A 20,524-nucleotide genomic window follows, 5' to 3' on the forward strand; every position below is an offset into this window, starting at 1 on the left:
CTATTTTCTATCCTTTTTTAAAAAGATTTTATTTATTTATTTGACAGAGGGAGAGATCACAAGCAGGCAGAGAGTCAGGCAGAGAAAAAGGGGTAAGCAGGCTCCCCACTGAGCAGAGAACCTGATGCAGGGCTCGATCCCAGAACCCTGAGATCATGACCTGAGCTGAAGGCAGAGGCTTAACCCACTGAGCCACCCAGGCACCCCTGTATCTATTTCTTTTTGTTTAAAAATGACTTCTTATATACAACCTCTATTTGTTCTTGCCTTTTTTTTTTAAATATTTTATTTATTTATTTGACAGAGAGAGGTCATAGTAGGAGAGAGGAAGGGAAGAGATCACAGAGAGAGAGGAAGGGAAGCAGGCCCCCTGCTGAGCAGAGAGCCCGATGTGGGACTCGATCCCAGGACCCTGAGATCATGACCTGAGCTGAAGGCAGAGGCTTAACCCACTGAGCCACCCAGGCACCCCTGTATCTATTTCTTTTCGTTTAAAAATGACTTCTTATATACAACCTCTATTTGTTCTTGCCTTTTTAAATCCAACATGTACTTAACTTTGTATTTTAGGAACTTGATACTTAATGAAATTATATTTATGGTTGGATTAAAATCTACCATCTTGCTAGCCATTGTTTATAACATTTGCTCTATGTATATTTTTCCCTCTTTCTATGTTTTCTTTTTGGTTGCATATTTTTATTCCATTTAATCTCCACCATTAAGCAGGGGTCAACAAGCGATGAATAAAAAAATAAAAATAAAAATATTAAAACATTTTTTAAAAAAGATATTTATTTATTAGAGAGAGAGTGTGTGTGCACAAGTTGGGGGCGGGGATAGGGGCAGAGAAAGAGGGAGAAGCGGACTCCCTGCTGAGTAGGAAGTCTGGCATGGGGCTGTATCCCAGAACCTTGACACTTATGATGTGAGCCAAAGGCAGATGCTTAACCAACTGGGCAGCCCAGGCACCCCTATATGAAAAAAATTTTTATCAGAACACAGCTAAACCCATTACTTTACACACATAAACCAGAAAAGTGCAAAGGACATTTGCAAACCCATGCACTACTGAGTCATTGTCCTGAGTTTAAAACGTGCATCTGTAATTCATCTTACCCTCAAATGAGGTTCAAAAGTATTTGACTTCAGGCAGCAAAGTCCTTCACCTGTGTGTGGAGCCACTCTGGGCCGTGCCGTGAGTCCATGTCTGGTGGTACCCAATATGGAAGCATCGGCGGCTCCCTGTTTCCACATGGCTCAACTGCTTAGGCACTGGGGTCCACTGACATTACCTACTGCTTGAACCAGATGGTTCCTGGTGGCTGCGAGTGTCATTGGGATCTTTAGAAGTGCTTCCAGGTCCGATGACTAGGGACCAGGAGAGGGGGTGGCCCGATCCAGACATGTGCACACACTTGACCACAGCAGGGAGGGGGCTGGTGGTGTGTGCTTGTGTGGCGGTAGAGGCGGTAGAGTGCTCATATGCGGCACAGGTGAGGGGCGGGCTGGGCCAGCAGCTGGGCTGGGTTCAAGCGTAGGCACACTGCGGCTGCAGGGGCCTGTCTGCGAGGCACACCGGTGCAGCTCGGGGCCTCGCCCCCGGCCCACACACGGCCGTGGAGGCTGGTGACAGGACCTGGGCTGGAATCGTCCAGGTGTGCAGCTGCAGCCGTTAGCTCTGGCGAGCCCAGCGGGGCAGGCCAGTGACAGGAGACGGGGCAGGATCCAGGCCCACCAGCCATTAGGTGGCCTTGGCTCTTGGCTTCTGTGGCTGCGAGGTCTCGCAGCAGATGTGTGCGTGGCCGTGGAGGCCAGTGACAGGAGTCGGGCTGGCAGCATGCGGGCGAGTCACTCCAAGGGCTAGCGGTGAGAGCACGCACAGTGCTGGGGCTCTGCCAGGCGGGCCGCGGCTGGCCTTTCGCCCGCCCGCAGCTGCAGAGCCTGGGCCCGGCTGCCAGTGTAGCTCCTGGGCTTCTGCAGGAGGGGCGGGCTTGGGGCAGGGAGCGACTCTGAAGGCTAGTGTTTGCCTAACGGTTTGCTGGGGTCTGCGATTCAGGCCTCGGGGATGAAAGCTGAGGGGGTCTGCAGTACCCACGAGGGTCGTTGAGGTCCTAAGCAGCACGGGCTGCCGAAACCTGGGTGAGTCCTCTGTGCGTTGCTGACACTGGGTGCTCCCTCTTGGTCCAGAGCAGTGCCACCAGGGGACTGGAAGTTGTGGGCCCGTGGAAGCTGTTCTTTCTTAGCCTTTACTACGCAGTCGTTCTCAGGTTTTTTGTTCTGCATTGCCGCAGCTCAAGTGAACTCCTGATCTTTCTCAGGTGTGTTTCTGTTCGTAGCTAGCTTTGTCATTGTTGATCCTTGTGGATGGATGGATTCTGGGGTCTTCTATGCTTCCGCTTTGGTGGCATCCCTCTCTAGTTCCCAGGGATCTTGATCATCCTCCCCCCCCCCCCCACCAACCAGAACACATCACGCTGGTCTGTTCCATTGCTGACCTTATGCTGATTGTACCTAGTGAGCGAGAAAGGGCGGCTGCTCTAGCTTATGGTCAGACACCCGCACGTCAGCAAGTGGGATATAAATCAGACTAAAATTAAGGGCCTTCTACTTCAGTGAGATTTCTAGGGCTCCAGTGGCCTGGAGCATATGGTGGAATCCCTTCTAAGGTAAAGGAGAAGTTGTTGTATCTCGCGCCTCATATAAACATGAAAGAGGTGCAAGGCCTAGGGGGCCTCCGTGGATTCGGAGGCAACATCGTCCTCGTCTGGGCATGTTACTTGGTTCTATTACTGAGTGACCAGAAGAGCTGCTCATTTCAAATGGGGCCCAGAACAAGAGAAGGCTCTGCAAGGCATCCAGTTTGCTGTGAAAGCTGCTCTGTCACGTGGACCACATGATCGGTCGGATCCGATGGGCTTGAAGCGTCAGTGTGGTTAGAGCCGCTGTAGGTGAGTCACAGCGCAGGCTTTTAGGATTTGGGAGCAAGGCCCGATCATCACCCTCGGGTACCTACTCTCCTTTAAGAACTAGCTTTTGGTCATCTACTAGGCCTATGTAGAGACTGAACCCTTGACCATGGGACACCAATTTACACTGCTGTCTGACCTCACATCACGAGCTGCAGGTTTGCTGAACTGCCAGGCTATAACATGGAGCAAACCCAGCAGCGCTCCATCATTCAGTGGAGTGGAATCTCCATGATTGTGCCTGAGCGGGCTGGGAAGGCACAAGGAAGTTACATAAAGAAATGAACCAAATGTCCCTGGTACCTACTGAGTATACTGCCCTCTCTCTGCTAGCCCACACCTATGACATCATGAAAGAAAAAGGAACAAAGTCAGTTGATGCTGATACAAAACCTTGTATCAGCAACAAGGGATACAGCTATCAAGGGATGCCTGGGTGGCTCAGTCAGTGAACCGTCTGCCTTGGGCTCAGGTCATGATCCCAGCGTCCTGGGATCAAGTCCCGCATCAGGGTCCTTGCTCAGCGGAGCCTGCTTCTCCCTCTGTCTGCCACACCCCCTGCTTGAGCTCTCTCTCTCTCTCTCTCTTCCTTTCTGACAAATAAATAAAAGAAATAAGTAAAAATTAAAATTAAAAAAAGAAACACGGTCATCTAAAAGCTTCTGCTCTGTAGGGCCAGAGTCTCCCTAATTCCTCCCCAAGTAAGTCTTGTTTTCCATTTCGCCTGTTACTTTGATTTCGTAGAACATCTCAGTGCAGCCTTGCATCAGGACAGAAGCTCGAAGATACCCATTGCCAGAAGTGAGAAGAAACCTAATTGTATCTTTAACAGCTCCCATTCTGTCTTTATTATAGTCAGTCACATATAAAGTCAGCCATAAGTCCAAGTTACAAAATATCAGTGTCAGTTCTAAACAAGTCTCCTACAGCTTCCTAGAAAGATCACAGTCTGTCAAAATGAGTTTCTTCTCTGGGTTCCTTCAGTATACCCCGAGGCTCTTGGAATTTTGTGGTATGAACTACCTAGTCTGTTTTCATTGCTGATGAAAGTTGTTTTTCCTATTTATATATTTCTTTAGCTGATCAATGATAATTTAGGAGTAGGGAATTGTGTGATTATGTGGGAATTGTGTGATTATGCTTATGCTCCTACTGCTATCTTAGCTCAGGATTAATGCCAGCTTTAGTAATTTGAATAAGCTTGCCATTTAGCGTGTGTGTGTGTGTGTGTGTGTGTGTGTGTGTTGTGTGCATGCATGGATATGTCCATAGGATTAGGTGAATGTTTTCTTTCCAAGCCCATACCAGTGTTCAGTCTATGTCCAACTACCTAAGTACTAAAAGAGTGGACAAAGATGTATTCCTTTGGTCTCCAGATGAAAACCAATGAGGGGGTCCAGCAGCAAACAGTCTCTGTCTATTTTAAACATTATAGTAATTCCAAGGACAAATATGTCTCTTATTTTTGCTTTTGAATGTTTAACAATACTATTTGTCTTCAATATAAGGAAGAAAGTGACCTAATAATAATGTAGCTAATTTTTGCATACATAAATTTATTATATAAATATAAATTTATATATATAAATTAATTTTGTATATATAACTATATAATTTATATTGCATATATAAATATATAAATTTTCCCTTATCCCGTTTTCCTGTATTACTTAAAGTATATTTCTTCCAATTTAAAATTATAAACTCCTATTTTAAAAGACAGCAAATAGTAAGTGATAAATAAACACACCCATAGTCCCAAACACCCAAAGACAACCCAATTAATATTATATAATCATGTCTTTATGTTGAAATGTGTTTGTGATTGATGTTATATAACATTTGGTGTCTTGCCATTATTTCTAGGTACTGCGATTATTGACTCATACCTTTTGCCAATTTCAGAATATAATTTCGGAGGGAAAGCTATACATGTGCACTTTGTCTTATTTTTGCAAAAGTAGGAAATAATTTTTCTGTATTTTGGGGTTTTTATATTTTGAGTAGTAGAAACTGGAAATTCCCCCCAGTCAGAGAGAATGATTAGGCCAGATATGAGAGTTTATTTGATTCTCCAGCCCCAGTGCTGAAGTCATTTCAGACATACAGGTTCTTAGCCAAGAGAACTTGTCAATTCTTCTATGAGATGACATATTTGGGCCTTTCTTCCTAGTTCCTGCACATGCATGATGGAATTGATACCCTCGGCAAAGACTGTGTACTAATACCCCAGAAGCATAAGATGGTTAAAGTCAACACTAGTAAGGTTCCAAATGAATTGTCTCAGATTATAATTCTATGGAATCAGTTTCATCTCAATTAGTCTAATAAATGTGGCCATGACACAATTAGGAATTATTAATTATTCTTTAAATTGGTCCAACGTTACTTCTTTGATGTAAGAGCTTCTTAGAGGACTACAAATCGAATCTCATCTCATTCCCTCAGTAAGTTCTGGACTAAACACTAAGTAGTATGCCTTGTAAGGAAATTTCTAACTCCTGCTATGGCTGACAGTGGAGAAAAATGTCTTTTAAGAACATCCTTTTTAAAAATATGGGGGGTGGGAGGTCGGGGTACCAGGTGGTGGGTATTATAGAGAGCACGGATTGCATGGAGCACTGGGTGTGGTGCAAAAATAATGAATACTGTTATGCTGAAAATAAAAAATAAATTTAAAAAAATTTATTTATTTATTTGACACAGAGAGAGAGATCACAAGTAGGCAGAGAGGCAGGCAGAGAGAGAGAGGGGGAAGCAGGATCCCTGCTGAGCAGAGAGCCGGATGCGGGGCTCAATCCCAGGACCCCAGGACCATAACTCAAGATGAAGGCAGAGGGTTTACCCACTGAGCCACCCAGGCGCCCCAAGAATGTTCTTAAATAGATCTGGAAGCAAAATGTTTAGAGGCAAAGCAGTGCATGTATATAAAACAACTTTAACGTTTTCAGTAGATTTAGTGGGTCTTATTTACAACATTAATATCAAAGCTCTATCTAGTGGTCAAAACAAGAACTTCTAGTTTCTGTATAAATCAAGTATAATAATAAGCAACTAAGTTAAACAAGATTCTGTTTAAAAAATATAAATATTAATAAAAATGCTGCATTTCTATTATAGAGTTTACATATATATAATTCAGTAATATTTTATATAATTTCCTTCAATAGATTTGAATTTATCATTGAAAATGCAATACTAAAGTACATGATTAATTACATTATAATAGTCCATTCATTTTTCATTTTGTGGATACGCAAACATACAGAATCATTTTGAGATTACTAAGTTTATTTTGCAAGAAAAATGGCTTCATCTATAGCTAAGTTTATATTTGTTTGTTGTTCAACTGTATCCATATTTGCTGAATAAGACTCTTTCCATCTACAATATACTTAGTTTTTACCATTCTAGAGAATGCCCAATAATGCCTAGTTTTTTGTACTTAGAATCAAAAGAGGTTCCTGTAAGTGTTTGGGGCCTAGGGCCTTAGGGAAAAATTAGAGTTAATCTTCTTTTGTCCTTCAAAAGCTTTTTTCTCATTCTGGATTTTTTTTTCTCTCTCATTTAAAAAAAACTATTTGAAGACGAATTAACTTAAAATGCATCCATTTTAAGTGTACATTGTGATGAATTATGATAAATTTATATAACAAGTATTATAGGAAAAATTATTCCTAACACTTATAAAAGAACAGTAAGGCAGTCTTTTTTCAAAGATTTTATTTATTTGTCAGTGTGAGAGAGAGAACAAGTGGGCAGAATGGCAGGCAGAGGGAGAAGTCGGCTCCCTGCTGAGCAAGGAGCCTGATGAGGTGCTGGATGCCAGGACCCTGGGATCACGACCCAAGCTGAAGGCAGGCGCTTAACTGACTGAGCCACCCGGGCATCCCCAGTAAGGCAGTCTTTATTCAGGACTGTCACGATGGGTGCAGGGACCACTGCAATGGGGTCTTGCTGTGGGTTCAACTCTGAATACAAGGAAAAGTGCGAATTTATAGTCAAGGACTAGGGTAGGGTTCCATGGATGGAAAACTACTAAGCAAAAACATTAGGAATTGGGGGTGGATTCTGGCTAAACCAACCTAACAGGAGTCTTGCTGAAGACAGGTCATTCCCACAGGGTCATAGTAGGAGGTAAGGAACTTGATCAGATTTCAAGGGTGATTAGATAGGAAGAATGAGGGATTCTGGCTAAACTGGCTTAGGACTCTTGCTAAGATAGCACCATGCAGAGACGAACACAGAAGTTCAAAAGTAGAAGCCTACATGGAAAACTTCATAGCAGAGCTTGATTAGAGTCTGGTCAAAGAGAATCTTTGTCAGTAACTACCATCATAAGAAAAATACACAATATGTACAGCAATCCCCAAATAGTCCACTGTGTCTTTTTATAGGCAATCCCCATAATCCTTGGCTCATGCAAAATAGCTGAGCATTCTGCCAATATTACTGTAGACTGTGTTCTCTCCCTGCTTGTGTTCCCTCTCTCTCTGTGTCAAATAAATAAATAAAATCTTTTTAAAAAATTAAAAATAGACCTATCCTATGATCCAGCAATTCTGCTTCTGGGTATTTATCCAAAAAAGATGAAAACAAACACTGATTTGAAAAGACATATGGGCCCCCATGTTCATTGCAGTGTTGTTTATTTTTTTAAAGACCGTATTTATTTATATGAGACAGAGGGAGAGAGGGAGTGGGAGAAGCAGACCTCCCCCCTGAGCCGGGAGCCTGATGCAGAACTCGATCCCAGGACCTCGGGGTCATGACCTGAGCCAAAGGAAGATGCTTAATACACTGAGAAACCCAGGCACCCCTCATTGCAGAATTATTTACAATAACCAAGATACGGAAACAACCTAAGTGTCCATCAGCGGATGAATGGATAAAGAAGATGTGGTATGCACGCGCGCACACACACACACACACACACACACACACACACACACACACACAGGAAAACTACTTGGCAATGAAAAAGAACATCTTGCCATGCCATTTGTGACAACATAGAACTAGAGGATATTATGTTAAGTGAAACAAGTCAAAGACAAAGGCCATACTAATAAACTGGACTTAATCAAAACTAAAAATTTTGGAGGCAGTTGCCTGGCTCACTAAGTAGAGCATGTGACTTTGATCTCGGGATCATGAGTTCAAGCCCCACACTGAGTGTAGAGCTTGCTTTAAAAAAATAACTAATAATGAGACAAACTGAGAGAATAAAACGACAAGCTAGAGGAAAAAAATTTGCAAATCATGCATATGTCTGACAAAATTTTTTTTCTTTTGGTATTCTGATTAGTGTTCTCAGACTGTTGAGAATATGGGTTTTTTTGTTTAAGCGTTTTATTTTTATTTTTTATAATAATTTTAAAAAGATTTTATTTATTTATTTACTTGAGAGAGAGAGAACGAGAGACTAGGGGGTGGGGAGGAGCAGAGGGAGAGGGACAAGCAGACTCCAAGCTCAGTGCAGAGCCCCACACGGGGCTCGATCTCACAACATTGAGATCATGACTTGCGCTGAAATCAGGAGTCAGACACTTAACCAACTGAGCCACCCAGATGCTCCTATTTATTTTTAACAATTTTATTTTAAAGTAATCTCTACACCACCCAACCTGTGGCTCAAACTCAGAACCTTGAGATCAAGAGTCATATGCTCTACGAACTGAGCTAGCCAGGTGCCGCCGTCTGTGTTTAAGCATTTCAAAGGAGTTACTTTATTGATTTCTTTATAGTATGTTTTCTGATTCAATGTTTGCTATAATTACCATCTCTGTTTCTCAGTACTCTTCTCTGGCTGCCTTCAAGTCTACCTTTTTCTTTAGTATTCAGAAGTTTGAATATTATATACATGAATATTTTTATATTTATCCTGCTCACAATTTTCCATATTTCTTGGGTCTTTAATTTTGTTATCTATTAATAATTTTGGAAAATTCTCCACTTTTATTTCTTCAAATATTTCTTCTGCCTTGTTCTTTCTTTCTTCTACTGAAATTCTCATTATTCATTTATTAGGCCATTTGATATTGCCCAACAACTTATAGATGCTCTTCTTTTTCCCCCATTTTTTGATAATTTCTATTACCTACCTTCAAGCTCACTGAGTATTTCTTTGGTTGTCTTTACTGATAAGTCCCTCCAAGGAATTCTTCATCTGTGTTACTGAGTTTTTCATTTTTAGCACTTTCATTTTATTATGGTTTCCATCTCTTTGCTGAAATTACTTATTTTCTCACTTCCATTGTCTCTTAATATATTAATCATGGTTATGTAAAATTCACTGATAATGCCAATATCTGTGTCATATTTGAGTTTTATTTTGATGATCAAGTTTCCATTCAGACTGTGTTTTTTCCCTGTTTTTTTTGATGGGCCCTGTAATTTTTTGTTGTTGTTGTTGAACTCTTGATATTTTGTATAGGACAATCTATATTAGGGTAAATTGTTTCCCACTTATATCTGGATGTGAGCATGCCTTTCCTGTGTTATGCCTTTAGTGTAGAGTCTTGCGTGAATCCACTCGAAGAAAAGACTGGGTTGGTTGATGTTCCCTTGCTGCTTGGGTTTGAATCTTCTCTTTCTGCCACGGCTCCCCAGAGAGTATGCAGTTCCCATAGTTCTGTCAGCTGTGTTTCAGTGTTGTTTTTACTTATTGCTTCTTAGCTTTGGGGTGGGGTAAAGGAGGTCTATTTTGAAGTTCTGAGTAAACCTTGATCTCAGGCACTGTGTAAGGTGATTTCATATGTGGGACCTTTACACGTGTTTCTGCCTCACCACCAGATGTAATGCTGGTTCTAATAGTCATTCATGTCCTTCTTCGTTTCCCTCAAGTTCTAGTACTATACTGTATTATTCTTGTCGATGATAATACCTTTCAGGCTGAACCATTTCTGCATTTTCACTTTTGCCCCTATATTGTAATTATTATAAGACAGGAAACTAAGCATGGTGATAGTTAATGCAGGATGCTCAGAGAGGTTCATTGATGTGGATAAAAGAGCCTGAATTTCGGAGTCCACCAGCCCGGCATTTCAAACCACATTCTGCCGCTTACTAGCCTTGGGAACCTCGTCAAGTAACTTAAATATTCAGCTTCTGTGTCATAACATGGTTAGCTAGTCTCTCCCCTCTGTTCTTACTATTAAGGGTGGCCGGATTGTAAATTGGCAAAATTTATGTTATAGCAAAACAATAGTTTGGCTTCCCATGGCTAAAAGGTGTTGCATTCAATTATATGAGTATACACATTATCTTCTGTGGCTGCTGTTAACATTACCACAAACGTAGTGGCTTAGGACAATAAGCATTTATTATCCTGTAATTCTGGGGGATCAGAAGTCCAAACTGTTTCTTGCTGGGCTAAAATAAAGGAGTCAACATGATGTGTTTCTTCTGGAGGCTCTAGGAGGAGATCCATTTCTTGGCCTTTTCCAGGTTCTAAGAGGCTCCCTGCAGTGCTTGGTTCATGGCTCCTTCTTGCATCACCAAAGTCACAGGTGTGGCATCTTTAAATCTCTCTCTCTCTGGCTATGACTCTCCAGTTTCTACTTAAGAGGACCTTGTGATTCCATTAGGCCCAACCTGATAACCCAGGATAATCTTATCTCAAGATCTTTAACTTAATCATATCTGCAAAGTCTTTTTTTTTGTTTTTTTGCTATGTAAGTTAACATATTCAAAGGTGTGGGGGATTAAGACATAGTCATCTTGGAGGGGGGCATTGTTGTGTTTATCATAGTATATATAAAATTGGGGGGAGGTGATATAAATATGCTTTAGGCTATGATAAAGCAATGGTATTTCCATTATACGATGGTTCTAAAGCCTAGCTCTGCCACACAAACAATAAGACCCCTCTCTCACACCAAATAAATGATCCTGGACCCTATCCTAGATTTGTAGGTGTAGAACCTTGGAAAATGTATTCCCGAGAAATCTTCCTACATCTCCTCCCCAAAATGACTTCCTAACACAGCAAGTCTATAAACCAGCATTTGAGGTTTTTCTTAACCCTCTGCCAATTTTAATGACTTATGGCATCACATCGTTGATTTCCAAAACATGTTTGTGCAGTAATTTTCCCACATTGGCATGCTCCCAAACAAGTGTGTGGCCAGAAATTTTGAAGGTTTCCTCATATTTTATTCTGCTCCTGGAGATTGTTAGGTATTAGCATCTAAAGGCTCTGCAAATCCCACAGTACACAAGCCTGGCTAACTTCATTTAAACTAGTTTCTCCCAATCTTACTTGACTACAGAACACGTTTCTGCCCTTAAAACTTATCAATATTCCATAGAATACACTTTAATAAATGCTTCCTTAGGATCTAGTGAAAGCAAGATCAAGAGTTTTGATTCCAAGGAGAAAGAGAATAAATTATGGTTGCTTTTTGGGAAGTGGGGTATGACTGTTTTTGAGAAACTAGTGATATTGATTTACATATACCGACATTGGGTCTGAAATATACATGCAAGTAAAATGTTCAGCCCAGACTACCAGATACAAATTCTTCCTTGCCAATATTTTGCCTTGTTTATTTCAACTCTCAGCTTCTTGACTTACTATTACTTGGAGTTCTGGGGAACAAACGATAAGCTACTTTTCTCATGATAAGAGACAGTACCTATCTTTCCAGGTGTATTTTAGAGAAAACAGATTGCTTCAATCTTAAAACATGTATTGGCATTGGACACATGCTGTTTTATGCTTGTCTCCAGAAGGTTCTTGATAAAAATCAGAATTGAGATGAGCTGACTATTGAGACTTGTGTCCATAGAAATGTCAGCAGTATTTCTGATGAGGTTTTCCAGAATGTAGACGAAAGAATTGTGTTCTTAAAATATAACTAATGAACATTGAGTAGTAAAATATTGGGACTAATGAAGGTGATATTCTGAATTTAACCAATATCAAGGTTTAAACATTTTAAGTAGGTTTAATGTCTGTAAAACTATGAGAATAAAGGCAATCAATGTGCAGTGGATAAAAGTGCAAATACTGGAGCTAGCTTCTCTGGATTAAAAGACCCCAGTTTTGGGGCACCTGGTTCAGGTCATGATCCCCGCGTCCTGGGATCGAGTACTGCATCCGGCTCCTTGCTCAGCGGGAGGCCTGCTTCTCCCTCCGCCTTGACCCCTCCCCCTGCTTGTGCTCACTTTCTCTCTCTCCAACAAATAAATTTAAAAAATTCTTGGGGCGCCTGGGTGGCTCAGTGGTTTGGGCTGCTGCCTTCGGCTCGGGTCATGATCTCAGGGTCCTGGGATCGAGCCCCGCATCGGGCTCCCTGCTCCGCAGGAAGCCTGCTTCTCTCTCTCTCTCTCTCTCTCTCTCTCTCTGCCTGCCTCTCTGCCTACTTGTGATCTCTGTCTGTCAAATAAATAAATAAAATCTTAAAAAAAAATTCTTTATAACTGTTGATAATAACTTCTGATGATTGTTTCTACTTCCTTGGTGTTAGTTGTGATCTCTCCCTTTTCATTCATAACTTTATTAATTTGGGCTTTCTGTCTTTTCTTTTGGATTAGTGTGGCCAATAGTTTATCTAAATAAAAAATAAAATAAAAGACCCCAGTTCTGCTGTTAAAAGTTGTAGGGTGTTGGATAAGTAACAGTCTTTCTTTCCTTCAGTTGGTTCATATGTAAAGTGAGGTAACACTAGTATCCACTTTGTAAGATGTTTTTGAAGATTCAATTAGTTAACATATGTATAACAGAGCATTCCTGGTTTATATCATACCCTAATCCCTGCTATTATGATAATTACTACCCTGAAAATCATACACCAAATAACAGTGAATCCTTATGAGGTTTTTTTGGTTCTTGTGTTTTTTTTAAGATTTTATTTTTAAATAATCTCTATGTCCAACGTAGGGCTCAGACTTAAAAACCCAAGATCAGGAGTCACCTGCTTCACTGACTGACCCAACCAGGCACCCCTCATGAGGTTATTTTAAAGTTTTATGCTGGTCTTTGTCTCAGAGAATTATAAATTCCAAATAAGTAAAGCTCAATTTGGTGGGGTTTTGTTAAAATTGGTTATTAAATAGTTCTCAAAAAGTGTGGGGCCTTTTCTTCTTTCAATCAATATATTTAAGAATTTTCTAAATTTTGATTTTCAAAAATTGTATTTTTTCAAAATCTCTTTGAAGATTGATAACAAAGTACAGAAAATAAGATCGTTTTGCAGTTTTCTTATAAAAATGTTTACAGAAAGGAAAGTCAACATCCTGAATGTCTTAATTTGGTAAGGGCAAGCTGGTGGGCTGTGCTAGATCGTCTCAATTAGTAAGATCCAGATTGAAATTGAATCTTACTTAAAAAAAAAAAAGAAATTGAATCTTACTGTTTAGGGGCTACCCAGTTGCAAAACTAAAATAGCCTTCAGTTCAGACACCTGAAGCACAGTCTGGACAAATTCCAATGCTAGATTTAGGATCAAGTTGAGTATGGGAAATTTATCACTTAGTGTATTATTAATTTAAATTGTTCTGTTTCAATAGCATTATAAATCATTTATCAATTTATTATAAAATTTTCAAATAAAATCTAACTGAATTAGAATAGGCAATCCAGTTTTGATTAAGAAACTCAGGCAAGTGAGTCTAGGGACATCATGATGTTATCATTATTTATTGATGGTAATATTATAATCCAGTACTTACTGTGTGTCCGATTGCTTCAAGTGTTTTATTTGCATAATCACATTCAAGCCTCACAAATATCTTCCTGAAATAAATATTTTCCCATAGTACAGATGAAGAAATAGGTTTTAAGTGATTAAAGGACTTATCCTTTGTTACATAGCTAGTGATTTGCAGAACCAAAACTTGCATAATATTGTCTGACTCAAAGATGTATGCCATTAACCTCTACAGTATTAACTCCATCACAAAGCAAAATTAATTTTCTATTAAAAGTATCAAGATTTTTTTTTTTTATTAAGAGAAAGAAACATGTAGCCGATGAGTATATGGTGACCTTTAAGGAAATGGTATAATGTTTCAGTATGAAGAGGGAAATGTGAAAAGAACAGAGATTTTGGTGGTTTGTTTAAAGATTTTTTTTATTTATTGGACAGAGAAGAGAGTGTGTGAGTGAGCACACAAGCAAGGGGAGTGGCAGGCAGAGGGAGAGGGAGAAGCAGGGTCTCCACTGAACAGGGAGCCCTATATGGGGCTCAATCCCAGGACCCTGGGATCATGACCTGAGCTGAAGGCAGATGCTTAACTGACTGAGCCATCCAGATGCCCCAAGAGCAGGGATTTTGGAATGAGAAAGACTCCTTGGAATGAGAAAGGGATTTGGGAGTGAGAAAGACTGGCTTGAGTGCTTAGGAGCTGTGTGATCTATAAAACAGATAATAACAACAACATTAATTGTCAGGAGGAATAATATAAGAAGATCTAGCAGAAAGCCTGAAACATAGATTACCCAGTCAATAAAATTAGCAATTTAAAGGTTCTGAGAAATACTGCAGTAAAAACCCCACCAATATTTAGGCTCATGTTTCTCAAGGGGAACTCCTTTTGAATGTCATTTACTCCATGGAACCCAGTGTTCCAGAGAAGCAAGATTGGGAAACTGAGTTTTAAAAATTGCCCTCTTTCTGCAGAGAGGATATTAATAGGAGTGTGATAGGCGTAGTAATAGAAAGCGAAAGGAGGGCAGAGCTGCAGAGCGTACCACTTAAGTTGATTCTACCAGCTTGCATTAATGATGAGGCATCAAGAACAATAAAAGAAGTGGCGGGGGGTGGGGAGGTCGGGGTACCAGGTGGTGGGTATTATAGAGTGCACGGATTGCATGGAGCACTGGGTGTGGTGCAAAAATAATGATACTGTTATGCTGAAAATAAATAAATGAAAAAAAAAGAATGATAAAAGAAGAGGAAGGGTAAATGATGCAAAAGTTGGAGCCGGAACTGAAGTAAAGTGTCCTCAGTTTTGACTTGAGTATTCTTTAAAGATGTATTTTCATGTCTAATGTTGGGGTTTCTATTCGGGCCTCCAGCATTTTGCAGGGAGACGTCATTGAAATAACGGGAATGGTAGGGCACCTGGGTGGCTTAGTCCGTTAAGCAGCTGACTCTTGATTTCAGCTCAGGTCATGATCTCAGGGTCTTGGGATCGAGCCCTGCCTTGGCTCCATGCTCAGTGAGAAGTCTACTTCAGGATTCTCTCTCTCCTTCTACCCCTCACCCCCTCGCTCACTTGCTCTATAAGATAAGTAAACATATCTTTTTTAAAAAGAAATAACGGGAATGGAATTAGTTGAATTTACTGACTATGGCTCCAAGAATATTCTTGCTATCATGCCTGAATGTTTAGGCATATTGTATTTCTACTTTGTTAGTACTGTGTGGAGAGGACATAGAGACAGAAATAATCTCACGAGTACACCGTGTTTCTGAGAAATGCTAAACGTTTAGAGACCTTTGGATTTTGGGAATGAAAGAATGAATGGTTTAAGAACATGGTAAGTGGGTGCCACGGGATCCATCATGATTAAAGGAACCCTGTCTAATGGAGCATATTTGGATGTTTCCAGCAACGTGGTGGATGACAGCGTCTTAAGGCAACGGTTGTTTTCTATATATTTCCTTAACTGAGATATTAGCGGAGAAAATTGTGATATGTATGAATGGATTTGAATAGACTATAATAAATATTTGATTGGGGTAACCTGCTGATTTCTTAATCAAGAGGACAATAAGACAAAATCTTACAGCTGAAGGAGAAACAAAGGTTGGAATGATCTCACTGCAGCAACATTTTCTCAGAAAATCATAATTATGTAATAAATCCCCATGTACAACAATATTTCTTAATAGGAAAAAATGAGATCCATTGAAAATGAAAACATTCAGAATGCATAGAAATGGAGCTAATTTTATAGCATTTCACTATTATGTATTGAAGTTTTTATTTTATAAACACAAGCAATTTATTTCATAAAAGCAAACTAATTATTCCCTCTCCCTGCAAAAATGGAGAAAAAAATCCTATAATTTACTCATTCCTACTCAGAGTTAAAGATACACTCCACAGATATGAAATGAGCCCACTCTTTTGAATGCTACTGGCTGACATTTACTGTTTAGGTGTGATGATCTCTCTAGATTTCACATTAGGAAGCAACACCATCCTTGGAAGAGGGACAGAAAGCAAATAAAGGAAAAAACAAAACACAGCCTGAAAGTAATTTCAACAGTTTCCTATGCTTTGTTCTCTTACAAACATCAAAGAGTCAACTGCTGTTTAAGATGATAAGATGTGGAAAGGGAAACTTGGTAACATCCACTGGTTTGAGCCAAACTTCTTTTTATTTCACAGGCAGGGGCAGCGCGTTGTGGAGATGATCGCAGACACAGCATGGCCACGCACATTCATCATTCTTTCATGCTAGGAATTAAATGCTGAACTGCCTCTCCCCAGCCATCTTACTGAATAGTCTTCCTGCTCCAATGGGTGGGTATTGTTTGGTTGAGAAGAGTACTCAGAGGATTTCTTGTTGGAGCAGAATCCTGCCAAGGATCACATTTTTACAGCTTTTTGAATCCTCTCAATTAGAAATAAAGCTGAAGGGATGGAAGCAAAGAGGGTTTCATAGGCGTACCAGCGTCGTACCAGCGTTCGGGTAAGTGCTGGTGAAGAAAATCAAGAGTCCTTGGAATTGATGCTGAAAACGTATAAATAATAGAAAAATAACTTCACTTTGTAAACATTTCTAAGCTTTAAAAACATGGACCTTGACATATAAGGAGTTAAGCCTTGCCTGGAGAATTTGAAAATTTAGTGCCCATTCTTTTGAAAACTGAAATTGTGCATTACAACACTCCCTGAGTGGAAGTCAACTGGCAAGGTCATTCTACTCCCTGATAGTGTTTCGTTTACTTACCGTGTAACAGTGGAAAGATCAGTGTATGTGGATTTTGAAGGCACAGACTCATTTACCGACTCTGCCATTTATTATCTAAATGAGTTTAGAAATGTGAGTTTTAAAAATTGTTTTTACTAAAAAGTTATAAAATATATTCTCATAGTACAAATTCAAACTGTAGAATAGGGTATACATAGAAAAGTCATTTTTCCACTCTCCAGTCCTACTGTAGTGTGTGTATCATTCCAGAAATGTCAATGTATTTATAAGCATTTAAGTATTTTTCATTTAAAAAATATACATAGGGTCACATTAGGCATATTCTTCTATAGAGTGTGTTTAAAAATAATATTTCATGGATATTTTTCCACATTACCACATACAGACTTTCTTCATCTTTTTTTCCTTTTTTCTCCTATGGTTAACATTTTATTTTATTTTATATTTTATTTTATTTTACTTTATTTTATTTTATTATTAGTTTCATGGTAGAATTTAGTGACTCACCGTTTGCATATAACACCAAGTGTTCATTATATGCGCACCCTCCTTAATGCGCTTCATCCAATTAATGACCCCTTCCCCCCCCCAACCCATCTCCCCTCCAGGAATCCTCAGTTTGTTCCTTATAGTTAAGAGTCTCTCGTGATTTGCCTCTCTCTGTTTGTATCTTATTTTGTTTTTCCTTCCCTTCCCCTATGTTCATTTGTTTTGTTTCTTAAATTCCACGTATGAGTGAAATCATATGGTATTTGTCTTTCTCTGACTGACTTATTTCACCTAGTGTAATACACTCTGGTTCCATCCATGTTGTTGCAAATGGATATTTCCCCACATCTCCATCATCATCTTCTTCATCATTTCAAAGACTGGATAATTGACTTACTCAATTGTCTATCAATGGACATTTGGATTAAACCCAGTATTTTATTCATAATATCTTTCTGTACTTGCTCGTTGTATGGAAGTGCGTGAGTACTCTGGAGCGCCTTCTAAAGTTTACATTTTCATTGACTAGAAGTACAGATGATTGGATTTTTTAATGTTCTCTGGCTGGATTGGCAGTTGAAACTGAGCACCCATGATCTCATCAGTACTAGAAGAATGGCGCCATTCCCATGACAGTTCTAAACCAATGAATTCATGACATGCTAATGTGGTCTTGGATCACTTCAAATGGTGAAAGTGTAGCTTATGTGTACAAAGGTCACTGTCACATCATGTAGAGGAAATAACCAAAATATCTCAATGTAGACAGCAAAATAAATAAATGTTTTCAGTATAAGTTCTAATATTCATTTGGTGTCAATACAATGGTCCAAAATAATCTTGAAGACCACAGCAATTTTTAGCTGTATTGATGAGACATGACATTTACTGTTTAAATTCAGCTGCTCAAAGAATTCCTTTACAAGAAAGATGGAAAGTAGGAAATTTATAATGTACAACTTGCAGACTGCGTTACTGTTTGGACACACATGACTAATCAAAATTTTGTTAATGTTACATCTTTTTACTCTATGTCCACACCATAATGATAAACTAAAGCTCTTCTTTTCTTTTTTTTTTTTAAGACTATTTTTTTTTTTTTTACTTGGAGAGAAAGAGAGAGAGAACAAGCCAAGGGGAGTGAGAGGGACATGCTGACTTAGGGCTGAGTGTGGAGCCCAGCATGGGGCTTGATCTTAAAACCCCAAGATCATGACCTGAGCGGAAATCAAGAGTTGGACACTCAGCTGACTGAGCCATCCAGCCACCACTTCTTTTCTTTTCTTTTTTTAAAGCTTTTAGTTTCTGAGCATGTTCTTCTCCATGGAAGAGAAATAACAGTGAAACTTTAGTGAAAGTAAGTTGAGAAGCTAAATGGCCTTTGGTGTTGAGGCAGTTATTTACATTCTAATAGAAGTACTCAAAGAAGAGGGGTGCCTGGCTGGCACCCGTGGTCAAGTTTCTAACTTTGGTTTGAGCTTGGGTCGTGATCTCAGGGTGGTAATTGAACCCTGAGTCGGGCTCCACACTCAGTGGGGATTCTGCTTGAGACTTTCTCTCCCTCTCCTTCAACCCCTCTCTAAAATAATAAAATAAATAAATATTTTTAAAAAGTACTCAAAGAAGAATCTTCTTTGCTCGGTGGCTATTATAAAGGGAAAGGAATAATGAATCCTTAGGTACTAAGTAGTCCTCCTGCTTTGGCTCAATTTCCAGACAAATTCAAAAGCAGTTTCAAAACTTGAACTTTGGTATTTCCATTTCCCACAAGTAACACATTGAAAAGGTATGTAATATAAATGTTAAGTATGTGGTCATTGGTAATAGTCATGTTTGTTAACAATCCGGCCCAACCAGTTGCATAGTGGAATTAAGGGAACCACAGAAAAAATTCTCATAGACTTGATGAATATCTTTAACTTACTCTGATTTTTAACATTCACATTTAGGTTATTCATTGCATTTAAAGCTTTGCCTTTGGGACACCTGGGTGGCTCAGTCGTTAAGTATCTGCCTTTGGCTCAGGTCATGGTCCCAGAGTCTTAGGATAGAGTCCTGCATTGAGCTCCTTGCTCAGTGGAGAGTCTGCTTCTCTCTCTACCTGCTCTACCTGCTGCTTCCCCTGCCTTTGTGCACATGCTCTCTCTCTCTCTCTCTCTCTGACAAATAAATAATAAAAAAAAAATCTTTAAAGCTTTGTCTTTAATACTGTGGTTAGGATTGTTGATTACATTCCAACAATTGGAATACCACCGAATTAACAGATTACAGCTTGGTTAGCTGAAAGGCTACATTGTTGTCCAGAATAACCAAAATTTTTCAATAATTACAGAATAGTGGGTTTTGTTAGATTTTAATAATGCCTCTATTCATAAGCATGTATGTACATACACAAAATAAATGAAATATGGTACTCATCCTTGGCAAATAGCTTGATTGGCTGCCAGTTTGAATAAGACATTATTTTGCCATGAAGTCTATTCCTCAGTTTTATTTTTTATTTTTCATTTTAGTTGGAAATGTAAAAGACTTTATCTTTTATATTTAAAATTTATGAATCTAAATGTTTTTTTTTTCTTCTTGCACCAAGACATAAACTTTGGATTTCCAACTTTATTGATATATATTTTACAAATAACATTGTGGAATCTTAAGGTGTGCAGTGGGATGATTTGACATATGTGTGTGTATATATGTGTGTGTGTCTGTGTGTATATATATATATTGTGAAATTACTACAAGGTTGTTTAACACATCCATCACCTCATGTAGTTACCATTTTATTTTTGTGTTGAGAATATTTAAGATCTGTTCTCTTAGCAAATTTCAAGTGTACAATATAGTATCATTAACTATAGTCACCATGCTGTACATTAGATTTTTAGAACTTATTTATCTTACAACTGAATGTTTGTATACTTTGAATCAACATTTCCCCATCTAAAAAGAAAGATTTTATTTAATTATTTATTTAGCACAAATTGGGGGAGGAGTAGAGGGAGAGAGAGAGAGAACCTCAAGCAGCCTCTGAGCTGAATGTGGAGCCTGATGTGGGGCTCGATCTCAAGACCCGGAGATCCTTGAGCTGAAATCAAGAGACGGGCGCTTAACCAACTGAGCCACCCAGACGTTCATTAACATTTCCTCATTTCCCTCACCCACCAACTCCTAG

At 39.4% G+C, this 20,524-nt stretch overlaps 1 pseudogene; it reads right to left on the reverse strand.

The window, feature by feature from the left end:
• Nucleotides 1-3,053: 3,053 nt before the first annotated feature.
• Nucleotides 3,054-20,120, reverse strand: LOC116582380 (annotated as a pseudogene).
• Between the last annotated feature and the right edge of the window lie 404 nt (nucleotides 20,121-20,524).

This window comes from Mustela erminea, chromosome X (genome assembly GCF_009829155.1).
Source record: "Mustela erminea isolate mMusErm1 chromosome X, mMusErm1.Pri, whole genome shotgun sequence".
In the NCBI taxonomy this organism is placed as follows: domain Eukaryota; kingdom Metazoa; phylum Chordata; class Mammalia; order Carnivora; family Mustelidae; genus Mustela; species Mustela erminea.